Source organism: Macrobrachium nipponense, chromosome 20 (assembly GCF_015104395.2).
Source record: "Macrobrachium nipponense isolate FS-2020 chromosome 20, ASM1510439v2, whole genome shotgun sequence".
Taxonomy (NCBI): Eukaryota; Metazoa; Arthropoda; class Malacostraca; order Decapoda; family Palaemonidae; genus Macrobrachium; species Macrobrachium nipponense.
In genome coordinates, this window is record NC_061089.1 from 23,267,231 (window position 1) to 23,275,083 (window position 7,853).

Genomic DNA, 7,853 nt, shown 5'->3' on the forward strand with positions numbered 1-7,853 from the left:
ATGAGGTCAAGACTATGAAGGGAATAACTTGCAGCAGTACGACACCTAAGGACCCAAACGAAAGGATTTCTTTAAGTATCTACTGCCGACCGAACTTAACCAGCTCACTCGTGATGCGAAATAGCACGGCCAACGTAGTGTACAAATTCAAGTGTACCGTAGCGGCATGTCAAGCCCTCAGCAATGACGACATAGGGCGCACCAAGATGTAAGAAGGTACGGTGAGTTACCGTGCTGGCTACCGGAAGGATGGCTGTGCTCAGTGATGTCACATGGCTGGCTTGGGTGCTGAGTAATACGACTCACTGGCGCCTCTTTGAGTTAGTAGCATCGTTTTTTTATATGTTGTCATTATTTATTCATAAACTTAATTAAACATAAAATACAAACTGAGCATTGGAAACGGAAACCAAAAAAAAAAAAACCGCGCTTCAGAAAACAACACAAACTATTTTTATATTTCATTTTACACTTCTTTATTACTGCCTTCATTCTATTAAAAGTTTATAAAAAGATTAATGAACTATTTTTTTATATTTTTGTTAACCATTCTTTGCGATGTTTCTTTCCCTGTTAAGTTTAATGTTTTCATTCTAAAATAAAGTCAGCATCTATAAAATAACTAATTAAGTAAATAAACCGGAACATCAATATTTTTTCCTGAAAAAACCAGAAGACTGATTCTGACATGACTCCCGGCTTCAACGTTTCTCCATGTAAAGTTTTGAATAACTTTTCCATGTGTTGCAGATTTTTTTTTAAAACATTTTTTCTCTTCTCATTTGAAATCCAGTTCTCACTTGTTCCATCTGTATCAGCTGAACATAAAGATGGATACTTAAAGAGGGTATACTTGTTCCTAAACTGATGAGCTATGAATCCTCCCAAACAACTAACTCATTTTCTCTCACAGATCCTGGTTCTCTCTCCATTAAATTTCCTATGACAACTTCCTCATTCTCAATCTCATCGATTATATACAGATATACAGGTAATTGTTTATATATATATATATTATGTATATATATATATATATATATATATATATATATATATATATATATATATAGCCGGTACAAATCTCTTATTGACAAAAAATTCCCCTTCTGTTAAACATATATTAAAATATATTAATTCCGAGGTAGAGCAAATTAGATATTAAAGGACATTTGTAACTCCATCTAAGTATATGAATCCTGGTAATGTGATATGACTTATATAATGGCTATGTGCTATCAAAAGCACTACAACGTTACCGAGTTCGAGATGGGTTGATACATTCTCCAAACAACGAATACCTGAGAGCGACAGGTATTTGTAGGTGAGAGATGGCATAAACTTATAGCCTCTTGCGGCGGCGGTGTGGGTTTAAGCTTCACTGTCATCCTGAATTTGTTTGATTTCAATGGTTCCTGCCCGGGAGCCGAAAAATCTCTTATCGACAAATAATTCCCACTTCAGTTAAACATGCATGAAAATATATTAATTCCAAGGTAGAGCAAATTAGATATTAAAGGACATTTGTAGCTCGATAAATGTATATGAATCACGGTAATGTGATATGACTTATATAATGGCTATGTGCTGTCAAAAGCACTAAAACGTTACCGAGGTCGAGGTGGGTTGATGCAATCTCCAAACAATGAATTCCTGAGAGCGACAGGTATATGTAGGTGAGAGACGGCATAAACTTATAGTCTCTTGCGGTGGCGGTGTGGGTTTAAGCTTCCCTGTCGTCCTGGATTTGTTTGGTTTCGATGGTTTGCGCCCAGGAGCCGAAAAACCTTTTATCGACAAAAAATTTCCCTTCAGTTAAACATATATGAAAATATATTAATTCCGAGGTAGAGCGAATTAGATATTAAAGGACATTTTTAGCTCCATATATGTATATGATTCACGGTAATGTGACATGACTTATATAATGGCTACATGCTTTCAAAAGCACTATAACGTTACCAAGGTCGAGGTGGGTTGATGCAGTCTCCAAACAACGAATACCTGAGAGCGACAGGTATTTGTAGGTGAGAGACGACATAAATTTATAGCCTCTTGCGTTGGCGGTGTAGGTTTGAGCTTCACTGTCGTCCTGGATTTGTTTGGTTTCGATGGTTCGTGCCCAGGAGCCAAAAAATCTCTTTATTGACAAAAAATTCCCCTTCGGTTAAACATATATGAAAATATATTAATTTCGAGATAGAGCGAATTAGATATTAAAGGACATTTGTAGCTCGATGTATGAATATGAATCACGGTAATGTGATATGACTTATATAATGGCTACATGCTGTCAAAAGCACTACAACGTTACCGAGGTGGAGGTGGGTTGATGCAGTCTCCAAACAACGAATACCTGAGAGCGACGGGTATATGTAGGTGAGAGACGGCATAAACTTATAGCCTCTTGCGGTGGCGGTGTGGGTTTAAGCTTCAATATCGTCCTGGATTTGTTTGGTTTCGATGGTTCGTGCCCAGGAGCCGATAAATCTCTTATAGACAAAATATTCCCCTTCAGTTAAACATATATGAAAATATATTAATTCCAAGGTAGAGCGAATTAGATATTAAATGACATTTGTAGCCCGATGTCTGTATATGAATCACGGTAATGTGATATGACATATATATATATATATATATATATATATATATATATATCCATATATATATATATATATATTATATATATATAATGTATATTTACAGTCAGTACGATGACTAACACCTCTATATGAGTCAGCTCTGACCTTCAGTAATCTTTTGGTCGATCCCACGTAAATCCCCGAATCACATTTGGGACAAGAATATTTATAAACGACCATTGATTGCAACGTTAGATAGAGCTTGTCTTTCATTTTAAACAAAGAACCAACTGTAAGTGGATTTCTTGGAATTAAAATAATTTGCAGCATGCTAAAATGTTTTCTCAATGATTGACTTTATATCCTTTCTAAACTTATCCTCTTTAATATAAAGAATACTCGCATATAGTTTCTTACGAGGAACTGTACTAATAGTTGGTAAATCAGGTTGTTTCTTATCTAAAAAGGCTTTACAGTGTTTAAAAAAGATACGAGATGGATAAAAGTTATCAGTAAAGTAACTACATAAAAACTCAATTTCAGTGTGAAAATGATCCCATGAGGAGGTAAAGAGTAAGCTCTGTGAAGCGGGAGGGAAAAAAATCGAATTTACCTAAATTAAAATAATACGAAGACTGGCCTCGTTGCTGATGGATCTCGCCTTATATATATATATATATATATATATATATATATATATATATATATATATATATATATATATATATATATATATATACATATATATATTATATATATATATATATATATATATATATATATATATATATGTATGTATATATATAATACCATAAGTAACCCGAACCCATCAGTAACGGCATGCCAGAGCATTCATGCTCGAATCGATGATGATACATACATACATACATACATACTATATATATATATATATATATATATATATACATATATATATAATATATATATATAGTATAACTGAATCACGAAAGTTTGGAAAGTGATAAATCCATAAATAAAGGTGAGTCACGAAGGAAAAATAAACAACGGAGAGTCTCCAAGATCTTTCGACGTTCAACGTCCTTTACTCAGCAGATAAACTTTATCTCCTGGGTAAAGGACGTAGAACGTCGAAAAGTCTTGCAGAACTCCGTTGTTTATTTTTCCTTCGTGGCTTATACCTTAATTTATATATATATATATATATATATATATATATATATATATATATATATATATATATATATATATATATATATATATCAATAATGTATATATATATATATATCAATAATGTATATATTATATATATATATATATATATATATATATATATATATATATATATACACATGACAGCCCATTTCATACACATGAAAGCAATGTCAATAAAATGTTTGTCTCTATCTCCTGTTTTGACTATAAAAAAAAACAGTATATCACCTTTGCAGTTACTCTTAACCACACAGGTCTAGGCCTAATTTCAGTCCTTAACTACCCATAGTTCCTGGCCTAATTTCAATCCTTAACTATACATGGGTCTAGGCCTAAGTTCAGCCCTTAACTACACATACTAGGTCTAGGCCTAATTTCAATCCTTAACTGCACATGGGTCTAGGCCTAATTTCAACCCTTAATTACACATACTAGGTCTAGGCCTAATCTCAATCCTTAACTACACAGAGATATAGGCCTAATTTCAATTCTTAACCATACACAGGTCTAGGACTAATTTCAATCCTTAACCACCCATAGGTCTAGGCCTAATTTCCAATCCTTAATCCATTCAAATAAGCCCTAATATATTTATCCATAATTTAAATGTAATAGGTCGAGTAAACCAACCTCGAATCCCGCCTACCTGCTGCCACATGCAAGTGACGTCATGCACGGAAGTTGATTGCAAGTTCACAGCAACCAAGGAGAAAGATTTCAACACTACGTAGATGACCACGACCGGAAGCCAACACTAACGATTTGATTTGAGAAAGCACAGAGATCGCATAGAGAAGCCAGGTTTCACAGATTTCAAACAACAGAAGCTGAGAGTATCAAGCAACAAACGCTTGAGTTGAATATAAAGAGAAACACGGACTTCATCTTGGGCATCCGTGAGAATCCGAAGGAAGACACGAGTGACAAAACACCCCTGGGCACGACTACAGGCAACGTATCAAATCAATCGGCCTACGCCCTTGGGGCACGTCCTAAGAAGTATGATGTCGCCCAGACGGCCAGCATGAGAATGAGACCAGCTTACCAATAGAAATTCAGCACTCCAATGGTGAATCCCGAATGAACTGTCCTTATTATAAGAAGCTTGCCATAAGAGAAAAAGAAGTATAGACTAATCCACTCCTCGTAAAATATAGTATCTGCAAAAGTTGCACTGATTTCAATAGAAACTGAAGGAGAGAAAATGTCCAAATATCATATACATATATATATATATATATATATATATATATACATAATATATATATGTGTGTGTGTGTGGTGTGTGTGTGTGTGTGTGTGTGTGTGTAAATATATAACGTTTATTTGGGCATATGTCTCTTCTTTAACTTTATTAAATAACATAACAATTGTATTAGTTCCGTTCCTAAGGGGAAAAAAAGCATAAGCATCAGGCTGCAAACCGGCTTGTCTGTCCTTATGTGTGGTTCTTTGTCTGCCTCTTTTGGGAGGATAAATATAAGAAATCTTTCTTGTACACCTAGAAATCCAATCACCCGGCAAATGAAGGCATTCTTGTCAAATATATTTTCCGTAAATCATTTCTAAGGTCTCCGCACCCACAACCTTTCCGCTTTAAAAACTCCTACCACATTTTTCTCCTTGTTGTGTGACTGGGGTTCTGAGATCAATGAGAATTGACAACGCTTATGCGCTGACCTTTGCAGCTGCGACTTCCCATTACGATTCATCGCTCCCTCATTTGAGCTTCAATTTAAAAGCAGAAATGGCTGAATGAAGCAGAATTGTACACACGCCTTATAGCCTATCATTTTTTCAATCAAAAAGGCCTAGTGAAGCAACAATGGGGTAGATCTAAGTAATTGCTCCGTTTCGGGTATTTCCTTGGAAACTGATATTATCTTATAGCATTTTGCTTGGTTATATTAAGTTTTATTTTACTGTTATTTTTTTGTCGGTCGACTGTAATTAAGCTCCCCCGGGGGGCTAGTACTAAACACTAGCGAAATACCTACATTTGACCACTCAATCCTTAGTGGCTTTCGTAATCGCGGGAACGTTCCTTGCAGTCCGTGCGGATTTGTTACTTAAAAATACCAACAATGGCAAGGGTATGAAACAATAAAAGAAATAAGACATTAAGCAACACTCACCCATGCATCTTTCAACACATCGTAGGCCCTCGTTTTCGTTTCTGTTCCTCCTTGGGCCTAGCAGGGAAGGGTTCAAATCTGTCCTCAGTTGAGCGTATGCATGGCGGTCCGGAGTTGGTCGAGTGTTGATCACTGACCAAAGTCTTTCTAGTGGGGAAATGGGGGGGGGGAAGGGAACGAAATGAAGGGAACTGCCCGGCCATGACTTAATACAGTCAATTCGGCAATCGTTTATCCAATCGGCGATTTATCTGGCGACATAGCACCTCACAACGTCCTGCTGTATAATGGATGTTCCTTTTTTTTCTCAAAGGAAGATTCCTGAACGTCGCACGACAACGTCAGGAAAACCTCTGTTGACATACTAATTCTTGGGGAGAACACTGAATCCACCACGCCACCCTATCTTAGCCAAGGTTCTAAGGGGCCCACACACTGAACGATTGTCTGTATCGTTCATATCACCTCAGACACCATAACATTTTGGGGGAACGTGACTGCATGCCACATGTTTTGGGTCACAGTTTACCACCTTTGCACCTTCCTCACACACGTTGAATCCTCCTCTGTTAATTTTTCCATCTGTCCACCCGCCTTTGGTGTTTGCGTATGGTAACACTGCGTCCCGGGCTTTAGATAGTTACGCTATGTGTAAGTTTTAGGTAAATAAAAGGATATCTGGGTATACATTTGCAATAAAAGTGTTTTGATAATTTGCTGTATGCGAATTACACCGTTAATATTCGAAATATGATATTGTTATTATTGTTGAATGTAAGATGAATGTAACCATCTAAAGCCCGGGGCGCAGTGTTACCATACGCAAACACCACAGGCGGATGGACAGATGGGAAAAAACCGAGTATAGCCAAGGGTCGAGAATATGGGTTTTAGAGCAAAGGCCTTCCTATCGATGCTTCCTCTGGTTTGGAGTTATCATCCGTTTCTTTATCTTGTACCCTAGGTCCTCGTGTATCCTCTTCTGGATAGTACAAGTGGATACGTGGCCAAGCAGTTGAACATTGTTTGTTTGTTTGTTTGTTTTAGCCGAAGTCTGGTCTATTTATCGTTCTATTGGCATGGGTGCGCGAGGAGGAAACTTATGGTGTACTTCAGGAATATGACCATGAACTAGGATAGGTCACTATGCCTCCCCCACCAGACACTTGTCTCAGGTATGCTAGTTCGCTTTACAATTTCTACTTGTTTTCAACCCAACCTTATAACCTTCAATTACACAGACTACCTCATCGTGTATGGCACGCTTCTTAGACATGTTACACATACAGGCAACAAGCACAAACAACTAGGAATACTGAGCTGGTTTGGGACCGCACGTGTCACGCATCACCTCACAATGAATGCCCGGATGATACCAATAGCCGTAACCAACCGAAGTTACCGCAAAGTAATACCCCATCACGTGCGACGGTGCGGGGTGAGGAAAGGGTTGGGGGGTAAGTTGAAACTGTCATTTTTGCCAGCAATAATATTTTCTTTCGTTCTTTCTTTTCGCACCGAGAAAAACAATTAGTACCATGTTTTGAATCTGCTGCGAGTGTTTTGTGTGCGTGCGTGCACAGGTACAAAAGCCGTTAATACGTTTAGAGGGATGCCACCAAAGGTGCCCAAGCCTTTTGGTTCTCAACAATTCTCGGGGGTTGTGGTTGTTCAAGCTAACCCTTGAGATTCTTATAGAATACCTGTTACAGTATAATTCATTCCCAACTGGGATTAAATGTGATGCAGGCATAAATCGAACCATGGACTGTATGATATAGCCTGAACGCGGAATCAGCACGTCTCGGAATTTTTGCCTAAAACAAATCTTTGCATGATTTCATAGTTACAAGAATTAATTTATCAAAAATGTATTATTTCAAGGTTTTTGTGAAAACGAGCCATGTACATCATGAAGAAATATTATGTATATATATATATA

At 37.1% G+C, this 7,853-nt stretch overlaps 1 long non-coding RNA gene across 2 annotated transcripts in view; it reads right to left on the reverse strand.

Annotated features, from left to right (window-relative positions):
- LOC135223510 (uncharacterized) overlaps positions 1-6,071 on the reverse strand; it is a 757,812-nt gene extending 751,741 nt beyond the window's left edge. For both annotated transcript variants that reach the window (XR_010316520.1, XR_010316519.1), the window contains exon 1: positions 5,912-6,071. This is a non-coding gene — a long non-coding RNA (uncharacterized LOC135223510). The remainder of the gene's footprint in view (positions 1-5,911) is intronic.
- Between the last annotated feature and the right edge of the window lie 1,782 nt (positions 6,072-7,853).